Genomic DNA, 16,376 nt, shown 5'->3' with positions numbered 1-16,376 from the left:
ACGGCGTCGTTTAGTCCTTTCTTAATCCAGCCGAACCCTAGCTATAAAAATCTTATTTTCTTTCTTTTCTTCCCATTTCTTCCCCTCACTTTCTCTCTCTACCCACCAGACTCTCTCCCTTCTCTCTACCAAATCACCGGCCAACCTCTCTCCTCTCTTTGCTATGCTTTGCCGGCTTCCAACCCCCTTGGCGCCGATCGGGTGTCTCCCCTCTTTTCCCTGCGCTTTGTCGGCTTCCAACCCCATTGGCGCCGATCGAGTGTCTCCCCTCTCTTCCCTACGCCGGATCTGGAGGCGCGACAGTCGGGCTTCCTCTCTCTCACTCTTCTCCTGCACTTTGCCGGCTTCTAACCCCCTTGGCGCCGATCAGATGTCTCCCCTCTCTTCCCTACGCCGGATCTGGTGGTGTAACGGTCGAGCTTCCTCTCTTTCACTCTTCTCCTGCCAGCATAAACCCTCTCTTGCCAGCGCAAACTCGAGCCCCCAAAAGAAAAAAAAATGAACCCAAAAATCCCTCCCTCACTGTGTGTATTTTTGAATTTTTTTAGTCTATTTTTTGTATATTTCTTGATTTTTGTGGATTGTTGGAGGCTGTTAGAAAGCTAGGAATTTGATTTTTTTGGCTCTTCTGGATATTTTATCTCGATTTTCTCTTTGGCTTGCAGGTTCTGGCCTGTCGGTTTCTCGTTCCCCTCCAATGGGTGCTACAGTGCCCCCATTATACTGGGTTAAAGGGGGCACGCTCCCACTACCCTGTTCTTGGCCTCTAGAGGGAGCATACTCCACTACCCTGCCAGACGCTAGTTTTTCACAACTGGCACTATAGTGGGGGTAGTACGGGTACTGGCAGGGGCGTTCACGCCCTGCTAGTACTCCTCTCTTTTTTTAATTATTTATATATTTATTCATTTTTTTGTTTCTCATTTTGTTATAATTTTAGTGTCTACAGTTGCCCCTCTTTGCGCATTTCGAAAATCCGAAATAGTGCGAAGACGGAGACACTGTATTTGACTAAATTCTTTAATTCTCCTACCAAGTTTTTTTTTTTTTTGAGATTCCTCAAAGCTTAGGCAACAAAACTTTTAAAAATGAATTCCTCAAAACTGAGGCAACGTGACTTTTAAAAATGAACTCCTCAAAGCTGAGGCAACAAAACTTTCAAAATGAACTCTTCAAAACTGAGGCAATCAAAGCTTTTAAAAATGAACTCCTCAAAACTAAGGCAAGGTATCTCTAAAAATGAATTCCTCAAAACTGAGGCAACAAAAACTTTTAAAAATGAACTCCTCAAAACTGAGGCAACGTATCTTTAAAAATGAATTCCTCAAAACTGAGGCAACGAAACCTTTTTTCCTTTTTTGAAATGGTGAAAAATAATCAACTCCTCATCTGAGGTTCTATGATTTTAAAGATGAATTTCCCTCTTTTTCAATTGTTTTAAAATTTTGAACATGGCAATTCATCTTCATCAGTTTCCTTTTTTGGGTGTTTTAGAGCCTTCTCTTTGATCAATGGGGGATGAACCAATCACACTTCCGATCTCTCGTCTTCCCCAATTCATTGCTCACAACTGTTTTCTTCTTGTATCATATGCATGGTCTAATCATTCTTCACATTTTTACTGTACTCCATTCTATTGCTATTTCCATTTCTTTCTCTCTTTTCTTTGTCTTTTCTCTTTCTTTTTTTACATTACCAGACTCCATTTCATTCCCCGTCAATTACGATCCTTTTTCAAAATATTACAAACATTTCTTACTTTATCATGCTCTTTATTAAGTATCATTCCAATTTTATGACAAATACAATGCAATGTACCCATATCTCCTCTCTTGGCAGAATGGAAATGATGACATTGTTGGAAGCAGAAAGGCTACTTTTCATTAGAAAAAAGGGAAGTTTCTACAATCAAGCATAATGACAAGGAACAGGGGAAAACCAATTAATACAAAAGGGATACAGTTCTTTCTTAATGACTGTTTCAATAGATATTGACAGTAGTCTCACAATTTTATCCCGAAACAGGCACATTTGTCAGCTCCCTTGTCTTTTGTATGAACATCTCGTATCATGATCTTCACTCTTTCTGTGTTAAGCTTTTGTAGTACTTGGACCTCCTTCGTGTCTAGACCGCCCTTTCGGGTTTTCACCCTAAACACATCTCCTAGATTCAAGCCGCCTTTTCAGGTTTTCAACTTGAAAATTTTCTTTTTTCTCTTTTTTTTTCTTTTTTTTATGCAAAATATTTCTTGATAGCATCGGCATTCACCGGGTTGGAAAACTCCCTTCCATCCATCTCCGTCAAAATTAGTGCTCCTCTTGAAAAAGCTTTCTTCACCAGAAATGATATTTCCCAATTCGGTGTCCATTTCCCGCGAGGATCCTGCTGGTTCGGGAGAATTCTTTTCAATACTAACTCTCCTTCTCAGAACTGTCGAGGATATGCCTTCTTGCCATATGCCCTCATCATTCTCTTTTGATATAATTGCCCATGGCAAAGTGCCGTCAATTTTTTTTCTTCTATGAGATTCAATTGCTCATAACGAGCGTTAACCCATTCGGCTTCTTCCAATTGTACTTCTTTAAGAACCCGAAGGGAAGGGATTTCTACTTCAATTGGCAAAACTGCTTCCATCCCATACACCAAATAGAACGGTGTAGCTCCCGGGGAAGTTCGGACTGTTGTGCGATAAGCATGCAAAGCAAAGGGTAACTTCTCATGCCAATCTTTGTATACATCTGTCATCTTTTCAATTATCCTTTTGATGTTCTTGTTGGCTGCTTCTACCGCTCCATTCATCTTTGGGCAATAAGGCGTTGAATTATGATGCTTGATCTTGAACTTGGCACAAACCTCTTTCATCATTGAACCATTGAGGTTACTAGCGTTATCTGTGATGATCCTTTTCGGGAAACCATAGCGGCATATTATTTCTTTTTCGATGAACTTACATACCACTTTCTGGGTCACATTGGCATAAGATGCTGCTTCTACCAACTTAGTAAAGTAGTCAATCGCCACCAGAATAAACCAATGCCCATTTGATGCCATTGGGGTTATTAACCCAATCACATCTATGCCCCACATTAAGAATGGCCATGGTGATGTCAATACATGCAGTGAATTTGCAGGAGTGTGGATTCTGTCTGCACAAATCTGACACTTGTGACACTTTCGAGCGAAATCTATACAATCCGTTTCCAACGTGAGCCAGTAATACCCTACTCTCATGACCTGTCTTGCCAACATATGCCCACTTGCATGTGCCCCACAAATTCCTTCGTGAACTTCCTCAACTATTCGCCGAGCTTCTACTGAATCCACACATCTCAAAAGCATTTGATCCCTACTTCTCTTGTATAAGATGTCCCCATCCAAGAAGAAATTCATTGCCAACCTTCTAATGGTTTTCTTATCATTTTCTGAGCTTTGCTCCGGATATTGCTGAAACTCGAGATAATGCACAATATCATGGTACCACGGTTTCTCGTCTATTTCTTCCTCTACACTGGAGCAGTGTGCAGGGCACTCTCGAAGATTAATCACGATAGGTTGAATCTTGACATCGGTACCAACTTTGAACATTGCTGCTAGCGTGGCTAATGCTTCGGCCATTTGGTTCTCCTCTCATGGCAAATGAGTGAAACAAATCTTATCCAAATTTTCAATCAGCTTTGAAATAAACTTATGATACCGGACTAACTTTGAGTCACGTGTCTCCCATTCTCCTCGTAACTGATAAATAACCAAAGTAGAATCCCAAATACTTTCAAAATACGAATTTTTCTCTCAATTGCTGCCTGAAGTCCCATGACATAAGCTTCATATTCAGCCACATTATTGGTGCAATAGAAATTTAGCTTGGCTATGATGGGATAATGACCTCATTCTGGTGATACTAACCCAACTCCTATGCCATGCCCCAAGGCATTCGAAGCTCCATCGAAAAACATCTTTCAATTCTCTTTCTCCAATTCCTCCTCGCTTGTTTGGCATATTGACATCAAGTCCTCATCCAGAAACTCAAACTCCATTGGTTCATAATCCTCATCCACCCTTTCCGTCAGAAAATCTGCGATTGCACTTCCTTTGATAGCTTTTTGGGACACATATACAATATCATATTCAGACAACGACACTTGCCATCTTGCCACTCTACCTGATAAGAATGGTTTCGCGAAGATGTATTTAATAGGATCCAACTTCGCAATGAGCCAAGTGATTTGATATAGCATGTACTGCCTGAGTCGATGCGCCGTCCATGCTAAAGCACAACACATCTTTTCCAACGAGGAATACTTGGACTCGTACTCAGTGAACTTTTTACTCAAGTAGTAAACTGCCCTTTCTTTCTTACCAGTTTCATCATGTTATCTCAACACATATCCCATGGATCCTTCATTTACTGTCAGGTACAAGATGAGGGGTCTTCCGGCCACAAGTGGTACCAATACTGGCGGACTCAACAAATATTCTTTAACCTTGTCAAAAGCAACTTGGCACTCCTCGTTCCATGCCCCACGATTGCGTTTGCGAATGAGCTTGAAGATCGGGTCACATTTGAGTGTGAGTTGTGATATGAACCGGGCTACATAATTCAACCTTCTTAAGAATCCCCTAACTTCCTTCTGCGTTTTGGGAGGAGGCAAATTACGGATTGCTTGAACCTTATCTGGGTCAACTTCTATTCCTCTTTCACTGACAATGAAACCAAGTAACTTTCCTGAAGTGACTCCAAATGTGCACTTTGTTGGATTTAATCTGAGCTGAAACTTCTGTAACCTCTTAAACAACCTTTCAAGATTGGTCACATGGTCTTCTGTTTTGCGAGCTTTTACAATCATATCATCCACGTACACCTCGACCTCTCTATGCATCATATCATGAAAAAGAGTCACCATGGCCCGCTGATAAGTTACCCCGGTATTCTTCAAACCAAATGGCATTACCTTATAACAAAAGGTCCCCCATATAGTTATGAAGGTAGTTTTTTCTCTGTCCTCTAGTGCCATCTTAATTTGGTTATACTCTGAAAAGCCATCCATAAAGGAAAACATGGAATGGCTGGCAGTATTGTCAACAAGGGTGTCGATATGGGGCAGAGGGAAATTATCTTTTGGACTAGCTCTATTCAAATCTCGATAGTCCACACACATTCTCACTTTTCCATCTTTCTTAGGCACCGAGACAATATTTGTAACCCATTCAAGGTACTTAGCTACTTCCAAAAATCCTGCATCAAACTGCTTTTTCACCTTTTCCTTAATTTTTTAAAGCATTTCAGGTTTCATTCTTCTCAACTTTTGCTTAATTGGTTTGCATTCGGGTTTCAAAGGCAATTTATGGGCTACAATGTCTGTATTGAGTCCTGGCATATCTTGATAGGACCATGCAAACACATTTACATACTCATGGAGTAGCTTTATTAGTTTTTCTTTTTCACTAGGCACCAACGTCGTACCAATTCTAACTTCGTTCTTATTTTCTTCATTTTCCAAATTAATCGTTTCAAGTGTCTCTTGATGTGGGATAATTTGTCTCCCCTCTTATTCTACTAGTCTTAACAAGTCCAGAGTTAAATCATAATCCTCCACGTTTTTTGTATCGTCAAGTTCGCTGACACTTATACCTTTTTGCAAAATTAACCTCAAAACCACTATCATTATCATCTTCGCATTCATTATTTGGAATCCTGGAAAGTAAAGGGAATTGAAATATGTAGAGCTATTGTGTAGACAAACAGTTAAAATAAAGGGATGAAATGACACGAATGGAAATGGTGAATCATGAGAAGAGATATGAGAAATGCACTACACATATCAATTTATTAGAATGATAAATGATAAAGAAAAGCTCGATACATAAAATTTCCAATGCTTTGAGGCATAAGCACGGATGTTTAGTTTGCATTACTTTGAAATTGAATCACAAGTGACTGGTAAACTCATGGTGGTCCAACTGCTCAACTTCAAATTCGGTGGCCCGAGGTATGTAGTAGGAATCTTATCCGCATTTCCTAGCTGCTCTTCACCTTCCTCCGTTTCACATATTGATAAATCAGAAAAGGTTTCCTCTAAAGCTGACATTGATTCTCGACTCCCAACGGTGAGTGATTCAGGAAAGATGCAGCCTCCAGATTGAAATGTCTCGTAGAGATGAGGATATGTCATTCCATAGATTTCCAACTCATGCCCCTTAAAGCGAGCCAACCTATCCTTTCTTCTTTCGGCTATCATTTCTTCTCTTTCCTTCTTAGTTGGCTTATACCCCAAGCCAAACCTTTCTTCATTTTTGGTAGCACGTATGGGCCTTCTAATGCCTTGTAGTTCTCTTCCTAATCCTGCCCCCGCTCGGTATCCTTTCCCTACTATCTGACTGACAGCCATCTTGGTGGTTTTGGAAAGCCTCGAAATAGGCGGTGTGGTTCTTTCTCTAACATATGTGGTGTTAACAAACTCGAAGGTTCGGAAGGAACATTCAGGCACTTCTTCCGTCGTTTCCACGTAAGGAGTATCCGCTGGCTTGCTTATGAGTAAGTCCTCTTCCCCGTTAACACAAACAATCTTCCCATCCACGATGAACTTGACCTTCTGATGAAGAGATGAAGGTATGGCCGCAGCCATATGGATCCAAGGTCTTCCCAATAAATAATTGTATTAAGGAGTGATATCCATAACTTGGAATTTAATGGTAAAGGTACACGAGCCAATTTCCATTGGTATCTCAATGTCCCCTACTACTTTTCTCCTTGTTCCGTCGAAGGCTCTCACGATCATCTGACTCTTTCGCATGTAGAACATGTTGATGGGTAAGTGGGCCAAGGTCCTCATGGGCATCACATTAAAGGACGATCTGTTATCAAGCAGCACTTTTACGACGGTACAGCCTTTACACTTGGTAGTGATATGCAAGGCTTTGTAGTTTCCCCTACCTCCAAAAGGGATTTCTTCATCGCTAAAGGATATTATGTTACCCACTGAAATATTCCCAATGATGTAGTCCAAAATTTCAACTGAAATGTTGTGATCCACATATACTTGGTTCAGAATCCTCATCAAAGAGTTCCTATGTGGTTTCGAGCTGAGGAGCAAAGATAATAATGAAATACAAGCAAGCAACCTGCTCAATTGCTTGACCACATTGTACTCACTATGTTTAATGAACTTGAGGAACTCGGCAGCTTCTTTTTCTGACACCGGTTCTTTTGAGCCATCTGTCGATTCCTGAGGTTACACCTTTTCTTCTCTCGAACTTTGCTCTTTTTCCTTTCCCTTCTCCTTCCTGAGATTCTCCAATGCTTCCGGTGAATAGCAACGTCCGCTGCGAGTAATCCCTCCAACATCAGTTATATTTGTAGCATCATCTTGAGATTCAGCTATCAATTTCCCAACTTTTGAAACTTGTACATTGCAATTGTAGTTCCATGGGACAGCTTTGTCATCTTTGTAGGGGAAAGGTTTAGGGACTTCGATGGTCATTTTGGCATGGGTTCTCTCTTCCACAGACCCTTCTCTTGGTTCATAGAAAATAGTTAAAGGCTTTATCTTCCTTGGGTGAGTGGACTCCTTGGATATCATGTTTACTGCTGCTGGCTTTGAAGCTTCCACATAAAACTCAATCCTTGATTCGTCCATCATTCTTTGCACTTTCTTTCGAAAAGAACTACAATCCTGGCTTAAATGCCCCACACATCTTTCGTGATACAAGCAATATGGTCCTTGGATATCTCCCGAGTCATTCACATCAGAACATTCTGGCCAAACCTCGAGCATATTGGCCTTTACCAAGGCTTCAAATACTTTCTCCATTGGGGTTTCCACTTCCCGAATGTTCCTTTTAGCATACACCTCCCTTTCGATTGCATTTACCCCTGCCCCAGCATGGTTTGGCAGTGGGTTGTTGTTAACATTCTGTTTCGACTTTTTTTCAAAGTTCAGGATTCCTGCCTTGATCAACCCTTGCACCTTATGCTTGAATGCTGTGCAATTCTCGATCGAGTGACCTTCGATTCCATAATGATAATCATAGTGGGCGAAAACGTCATACCATCTCGAGAATTGAGGTTTTAATGGCTCTATGTATAGAGGTGCCACCAGATGGTTTGCAACTAACTAAGTGAAGAGTTCAGCATATGAGATTAGGATTGGGTCAAACTGCACTTTCTCTTGCTTGTTTCGCCATCCTCTTGATTCACCGGCAGTATGGTTGTTTGAAATTGTTGTTTGTTGGGTGGTTGAAGCTGTAACAGGTGTGGAAGTAGGTGGGTGAATATTTGTGGGGTAAGGTGTCCATTGGATAGGAGTATATGGGTACAGGTTAGGAAAGGCATTTGGCATTGGTGGATATAGGTATGGGCTTTGTGAAGTGTTGTTCATAGCTGGGTAATAGGGGTATGGTGGGTGTGGCTAGTAAGGGTTATACATTCCTCCTTGGTGTTGTCCTGAAGTGATGGCTTGGGCTTCTCCCTCTTTCTTCTTAAAAGTTCCTCCTTTCTTCGTGTTTGTCATATCACCTATTTCTATCTTCCCTTGTTTAATGGCAATTTCTATCATTTCTCCTGAAATCACCATATCAGCAAAGTTCTTGTGGCACTTCCAACCAATTGTTCATAGTAAGGGGCTCGCAGAGTGTTAACGAACATTACAGTAGTCTCTTTCTCAGTCAATGGTGGCTGAACTTGAGAGGCCACATTTTTCCATCTTTGAGCATATTCTTTGAAGCTTTCAGTGGGTTTCTTCTCCATGTTTTGTAAAGAAAGGTAATCCGAAGCCATATTTGTAACATGCTTATACTGAGCTACAAACGCCCGAGCAAGGTCTTTCCACGTGTGGATTCGATTGCGGTCCAGATGGACGTACCACTTTGCTACAGCACCAGTAAGGCTATCTTGGAAGCAATGTATCAAGAGTTTGTCATCATGAGCATATGCGGCCAACCTTCTACAATACATGGTGATGTGTGTGACCGGGCACTTGATTTCATCATACTTCTCAAAGTCTGAAACTTTGAACTTTGGGGGTATAACCACATCTGGAACAAGACAGAGTTCAATTGCGTCCATAGAACAATATATTCCCATTCCTTCTATCATGCGTAGTCTCTCCTCAAAAAGGTCAAATTTTTGGTGGATATCAGGATTGTCCTTCGATTCAACGGATCCACATTTAAGCTTCTCTTGTTCCTTTGGATCATCCAGATCAGGCACAGATATGGGATCTGAAGGACTTGCCCCTCCAATTGGCCTCTGTTGGGCATAAGCAGGTGGTGGTCCTGTAGGCATTGACATCCCAAAAAATGGATATTGACCCATCAATGGTATGGGAATAGACGCATTCCTTGCAGGTGGTGGTGTAAATCCTGGTGGATACACAGGGTCTGTATTGGCTTCTGTTTGTTGAACGTCTTCTGGTACACCAGAACTCCCTGCCGCTCTCTTACCTTTATCTGTAGATATCAACTCCAAAATTTTTTATAACTGACCCATGATTTCTTCTTGCTTCTTTTCAATCTTATCCATCCTCTCCGAATGCTCGTCCCCCATGATCTTAGAACGGGCTCTTGTATTGTATCTGTGGAGAGTTTGTTTCTCTGGAATTTTGTTCTATTAGCTCAAGGGATAAGTTAGAATTTTATATTGAATGCATTATTATTTATTACTTTCATTTAAATCATGCAATTATGATGCAAATGAAATGTATTGAAAAGAAAAAATAGGAAAAATATTGGCCATCCAACATTTACCATAAGAAAATTCGCATCCAAAAAACTTAAATATCCGATTACATCATTGCCTAAAACCATTACATAACTATCAAAAGGAAAAACCAACTTTGTCATATTGGTCCCTAACCATCCTGAGGTGATCGATCAACCGCTCACTCAATTCATCCCTCGAAAGAATCTTTCGCCTGAGTTCTTTGGTCTTGTCTGCCATCACTCGAGCTCTAAATGCCACTTCTCTCATCCGTCTCAATATCCATCGCATTTCAGCTTCTTTCCTTTGAAGGCTTTGTGTGCACGAATCATTTTTTTTCCTCATTTGGAAATACTCTTGCCTTACTCCTTCATATTGTGCCTTGTAGCCCTCCATGGCAGTTTCCAACAAACCACAGTCGTTTCTCAACTCTTGGATGGTTTGTTCTTGTCTTCATACCTTGTGCTGCAAAGCGTCGTTGGCACTTTGGAGTTCTTGCATTCTGGCTATCAGAGAAGAATTTGCCACATTCACTTCTTCAAATTTGCTTTGCCACTCATCCCACTCTTCCAAAGTCTGTACCTTTCTTGCCGTCTCTTTCTTTACTTCTTCTAGCTCATCCTCATGTCTCCGTTTCATATTCATCATCTCCTTTTCAAGTCTCTTTCTTGTCAACTCACTCTCTAGCAGGACATCTTGAGGTTCTAGGTTTATGGGATGTTTTGATGGATCTTTCGGGGGGCATACGACATCTTTCACCCTTTAGTTGTGCCAAGTATGATATCTTGTGGTGACTTCATCGGTAACCCTTCCCTGATCCACTCGGTAAGTTTTCTTTCAGTCTTGTGCAATTTCTTCAATTTTCTTTAGCGTTTTCGGCTCTCCATATGTAAACTCCAACTGGTTGAGCTGGTGAGTCATGGGCACGAATTGCTCAGATCCGAACTGTCTTCGTACCATTATCGGTGCATAGCTAATGGCTCCCCATGGTCCCATCAGGGGCACCCATGGCTTGTTCCCGCATTTATACATCACTTGCATTTGTGGCATCCATGGAGCTTACCAAGTTACTTCAACGCTCATTAACCTCCAGAGATTCGAGATCCACTCTTCTTTCCTCTTGCAGTCGGGTCATACACTTTCATAGAACTCAAGGATAAGGCAACTTACAGACAGATAAGGCTTTCGAAATTTACTCTCTTTGCATTCGAATGGCTTTTGACCCATATGGTTAAGAGTTGGGCATATCCGATGAATCGTCCCTCACCTTTGCGCCTACAGAAATTCAAGGATCTGAAGGTTTCAGCTAAGATTGATGGAGCCGGGTTGATGCTCTTTATCACCTGATCGAAGAAGTCTATGACTGACACCTCCACGTGACCTAGGACCTTCGAGAAGACCACTAAGCCATAAATTGCCATTGCGAAAGCTAGGAGACCTTGTTCATCCTCCATGTGTTTTTTTAATATATCCGTTCGAGAAACTCCACAGAAGGCATTTTGTGTCTCCTTTCTTCTTCAGATGCTGATCCACTTCTATCGTAGTCATTCCTAACAACTTGGCCAACTTTCGCCGGTGTCCCGTCTTCTGGGCCTTCCAATAGATCTTGTCAGGTTGCATGTGGTCTATCCGGAGCAAAGAGGAGTACTCTTCTATAGTGGGGGTCATGTCCACCTTGTTAAAGACAAAGCAACGGTATGAGAGATCCCAAAATCGGACGATGGCTCGGAGCATCTGGTCATCAACGGGTACATATAGGAGCCATGCAATGTGTCCATACTTGCTCTGAAAATTGTCTCGGTGAGCACGTCTCCACTGTTCCCAAATTCCTATCATTTCTGTGAAGTCATTCTATTGAAGATCTAAGTGAACTCTCTCGAGTAAAGTTGGGACATGTCCTTGGGTCCAACAGTCTTTTTTTTCTTGTTGGATCTGCACCATCTGTAACTCTATCTCATAGTCATTTCTGTATATATTGAACGGACCTGCCGATGACGATGCCATGGATATAACCGGGATCTCTTGCAATTACGATGTATGCAGATGAACATGTAACATGCACATGACAAGCAAAATAAACTTAAGTTAGTATGGTAAAAAGAAAGAATGGAATGTTAAAAATAATGAGAGAATAATAAGCAATATCATGGGTATTATTGTCTACTCCACGATACTTTATTATCTCGTGGCATAATTTAAAATAGAGGGAGTGGAAGAAATTCCTTAATGTGTACTTATTTAAAAGGTGTACTCTCACGGGTATGGCCCTACCTAGGATTAAGCTGCTCTCGGTATTCTATATGCTGGGTTGGGATTATAGACAGAGCTAAGGTTCCCAAATCATTCCTCACTGTCGTCCACACGGACTAGTAAAGCACCCCGATCCTCACCCATTACAGGCTTCAAACGGACTAGGTTCGATTTGAGTGGGAGTCTTCACTAGCACGTGCGTAGGTTATCACCTCACGAGAGCGTAGCTACTAAACTCCCTCCTAAAAAGGACATAACCCGGGTTGAAGGTTTATGCATGAATGCAAAATATGCTGTGTGTGTGAAGGAAAACATTGAGTTCGGAATAACATTCTCACATCCCTCTATCCTAAATCCCCACGATTATTAAAAGTAATAAAATAACAAATGCAAAATAAACAAATGCACTAAACAAAATATGCAGAACAAATCATCAACACTAAGGAAACATCGAATTATTTAAAGCCTTGGATAACCTATTACTATTTAATGGTTCGACTCTCGAAAATCCCCAACGGAGTCGCCAACTGTCGTAACGTGCGGGTCCGAGAACCCGACCGCCAGACGCGAGGTGAAAACTCTAAAAAAAACTAAAAATTAGGTTAAAATTAGGAGTTGCCACCAATCTTTTTTACTAGGTGCGATTGGCCATCTATTGACTCAATTCTAATCGATGAAACCTTAAATTAATTTTAAGCCCACCGAAAAGAACCTTCAACTGGTCTACGATTTTCTATATCTAGGCTCGAGAGTACGGTTATGCCCGGGGAAGGATTAGCACCCCCAGGAGGCCCGTTCCATGAACAGTACCATTTTTAGATTATCCTATTAGGCTTTAATTTTTAATTTCACTATATTTTCTTAGTTATTATTCTCTTATTTTATCTCCTATTTAACCTAAAATTGAATGCAAATGTGAGGCAGGATGTAATGCATGGCGTGGGATAAAAATATGTCGGACGAATAACCTTTTATCGAGGATCTTCTCCTGGATCCGCCCATCATGCTGGTGGGATTCGGGGTATTCTCTCACCTAAGGAATTATCAGAGAAATTCGCCTTCGCAAATTCGACGAATAATTCCCATCATCGGAGTCATCGTACGTTTTCTTTTAAAATAATATTTTCATGCATAATGAGTCTAATTCGAGCAAAAGCCTTTTATTAATGATGTTTATCGAGCCCTCCCATCATGCTGGTGGGAACCGAGGACATCTTTTCACCTAGAAAACTATCCGAGAAATACCCGTCTTATCAAGATCCTCGGAAAGTCCTATCATCGGGGCTTAAACTCGAAAACATAAATATTTATATGCAATGGTATGCATGATGCAACATATATATATATGCTAGGCTAATGCAATTATCTATATTTTTTTTTGTCATTTTTTATAATTTAATTATTATTTTCATTTTATTTTTTTATCATGTTTTTTATTTTATGTCTAATTATTAATTTTTTATACCTTACATTTTTTTTATTCTAAATTTCTCCTATACTTTCCTTTTATAATTAGATAAATTATTTATGATTTTATGTTATTTTTAGTGAACAAGAATTTATTATTTTTTACTATTTTTTATTTTTATATTATTTATTATATATTTTTTATATTTTGATTATTATATTATTATTATTATTATTATTTGTAAGCAATCTTTTATTCAAATCTAATGCCTAAAATTTTACATCTATGTTTATATTGAATTCTATTTTGTTCTTTCCACTTTTTATCTTATTTTTTTCTTGCTTATCATTTTTATTAATCTATAGTTTGTACCATTAAATATTTAATGTTTAATTTCTAAACTACTTATTTATTTGGAATTTCCTTATTGATGATTTATACTATTTGTCTATTTATTTAATGTCATGGATATTAACATTTCATAAATTTATATATATACATATTTGAATCAGTGTTATTATCATTTTATTTTTTATTTATTCTTTGATATTTTTTTATTTTTGTCTATTTATTATTTTTATTATTATTACTATTATTATTATTTTGAAGATTTTGTGTTGTGATTGATTTTTTTTTATAAAAAATTTCGGGATCTCAAAATAGAGGCCCTCCCATCGTACTGGTGGAGCCTTAATTCGAATTTCGAACCTAAGAAATATGGGTCCGGGATTGTGACTTCTCGCGTCCCGATCGATCATCCCATCCTCGGTATTAATTATTTTATTTATATTAATAATTATTTATCTTTTCATTTTCATTCTCTCTTCATTTATATCCCTCTCCATTTTATATAAAGCTATCTATTTCAATTAATTTGATATCCACATATTTTATTCTATTACATTTTTATTTTATTTTTTTTATTTTCCTAACTCATTTTCATTCCTATAAATTCACATAATTATATATATTTATTCATTTTTTTTCTCTTTTCCATTTTGGCATATATATTGTTAAACATTTTATTTTCATCCTTATCTATTTTCATATTCACCTATTTCTATGATTTTCTTTCTTAATATTCCTCATATTCATATTTATACCATTTTGTTATCATTAACATAACCTATATTTAAGAAAAATTCCTAAAATAAAATCAACCAATACAAATGCTTAATAGATTAAAGGTTTAAAATAAACTTACCCAAAGCTTAAACCCAGTCAAGCCCAAAGAAGACCGGTCCAGCAAAAGCCTACTAATCCCAATTTAAAACTCAGCTCTCTCTTCCTTGAAACGGCGTCGTTTTGGTGTGGTTCCCCCTTGGCTGAAACGGCGTCGTTTAGTCCTTTCTTAACCCAGCCGAACCCTAGCTATAAAACTCTTCTTTTCTTTCTTTTCTTCTCATTTCTTCCCTTCACTTTTTCTCTCTAACCGCCGGACTCTCTCCCTTCTCTCTACCAAATCGCCGGCCAGCCTCTCTCCTCTCCTTGCTGTGCTTTGCCAACTTCCAACCCTTTTGGCACCTATCGGGTGTCTCCCCTCTCTTCCCTACGTTTTGCCGGCTTCTAACCCCCTTGGCGTCGATCGGGTGTCTCCCCTCTCTTCCCTGCGCTGAATCTGGTGGCGCGACGGTCGAGCTTCCTCTCTCTCACTCTTCTCCTACACTTTGCCGGCTTCCAACCCCCTTGGCGTCGATCGGGTGTCTCCCCTCTCTTCCTTGCGCCGGATCTAGTGGAGTGACGATCGAGCTTCCTCTCTCTCACTCTTCTCCTGCCAGCATAAACCCTCTCCTGCCAGCGCAAACCCGAGCCCTCAAAAGAAAAAAAATGAACCCAAAAATCCCTCCCTCACTGTGTGTATTTTTGAATTTTTTTTGTCTATTTTTGGTATATTTCTTTATTTTTGTGGATTGTTGGAGGCTGTTAGAAAGCTAGGAATTTGATTTTTTTGGCTCCTCGGGATTTTTGATCTCGATTTTCTCTTTGGCTTGCAAGTTCTAGCTTGCCGATTTCTCATTCCCCTCCGATGGGTGCTACAGTGCCCCCTTTATACTGGGCTAAAGGGGGCACGCTCCCACTACCCTGTTCTTGTCCTCTAGAGGGGGCACGCTCCACTACCCTGCCAGACGCAAGTTTTTCGCGTCAGGCACTGTAGTGGGGGTAGTACGGGTACTGGCAAGGGTGTTCACGCCCTACCAGTACTCCTCTTTTTTTTTAATTATTTATATATTTATTCATTTTTTTGTTTCTCACTTTGTTATAATTTTAGTGTCTACATGGTGGATACTTAGTTTTCTGTTTTCTAGTCTTATCATCCACTATTTTCTTCCCTTTCTCCTTCTTCTTAGATTCATTCTTCTTCGAGCTATTACCTCCAATCTTCAGATTTTTGGTTTTGTCAACCAAGGCACTATTGAGAACATTCTTCTGTCTGAATGCTCTTCTTTGTTCAAGAGCTTCTAAGGCATTCACCAATTCTTTCAAAGTAATCTTCTCTATGTCCTTAAAATCCTCTAATAAGGAAACTTTGGATTCATATTTCTCTGGAAGACTAACAAGCATCTTTTGAACTAATCTGTCCTCAAGTATAACTTTTCCTAGTAATCTCAATTGATTCACCAATGACATCATTTTGCCAAAAAACTCCCTGATAGATTCCTCCTCTTCCATTGTCAGCATTTCAAATTGTCTAAACAGATTCAATGTTTGAATTTGCCTAGTCCTGTCACTACCAAAAAATTATCTTTCAAGCGTTCCCATACATCTTTAGGATTATCTAAATGCATAATCCTAATCAGGGGTGGCCTAATAAGTTCAGAGGCTTAAAACAAAATATTCAATGAGACTTTTTTTTTATTGAAATTAAAAAAATTATTAAATTTTTATTTTTCTAGCTTTTTGAGACGTAAAATTTTTATATTTTTTAAATAGTTAATACAAAATTAACGATCAAAATTTTTAATTCAAATAAATCAACTATCATATAAAATAAATGCAATACAATAATATAATATAAATTAAAA

The 16,376-nt window shown here is 39.4% G+C and overlaps 1 pseudogene; it reads right to left on the bottom strand.

The window, feature by feature from the left end:
* Positions 1-2,233: 2,233 nt before the first annotated feature.
* LOC148763207 (uncharacterized) lies at positions 2,234-16,023 on the bottom strand (annotated as a pseudogene).
* Between the last annotated feature and the right edge of the window lie 353 nt (positions 16,024-16,376).

The sequence above is a fragment of the Theobroma cacao genome, chromosome 4 (genome assembly GCF_053813885.1).
Source record: "Theobroma cacao isolate CCN51 chromosome 4, ASM5381388v1, whole genome shotgun sequence".
In the NCBI taxonomy this organism is placed as follows: Eukaryota; Viridiplantae; Streptophyta; class Magnoliopsida; order Malvales; family Malvaceae; genus Theobroma; species Theobroma cacao.
This window is presented reverse-complemented; position numbering and strand designations above follow the sequence as displayed.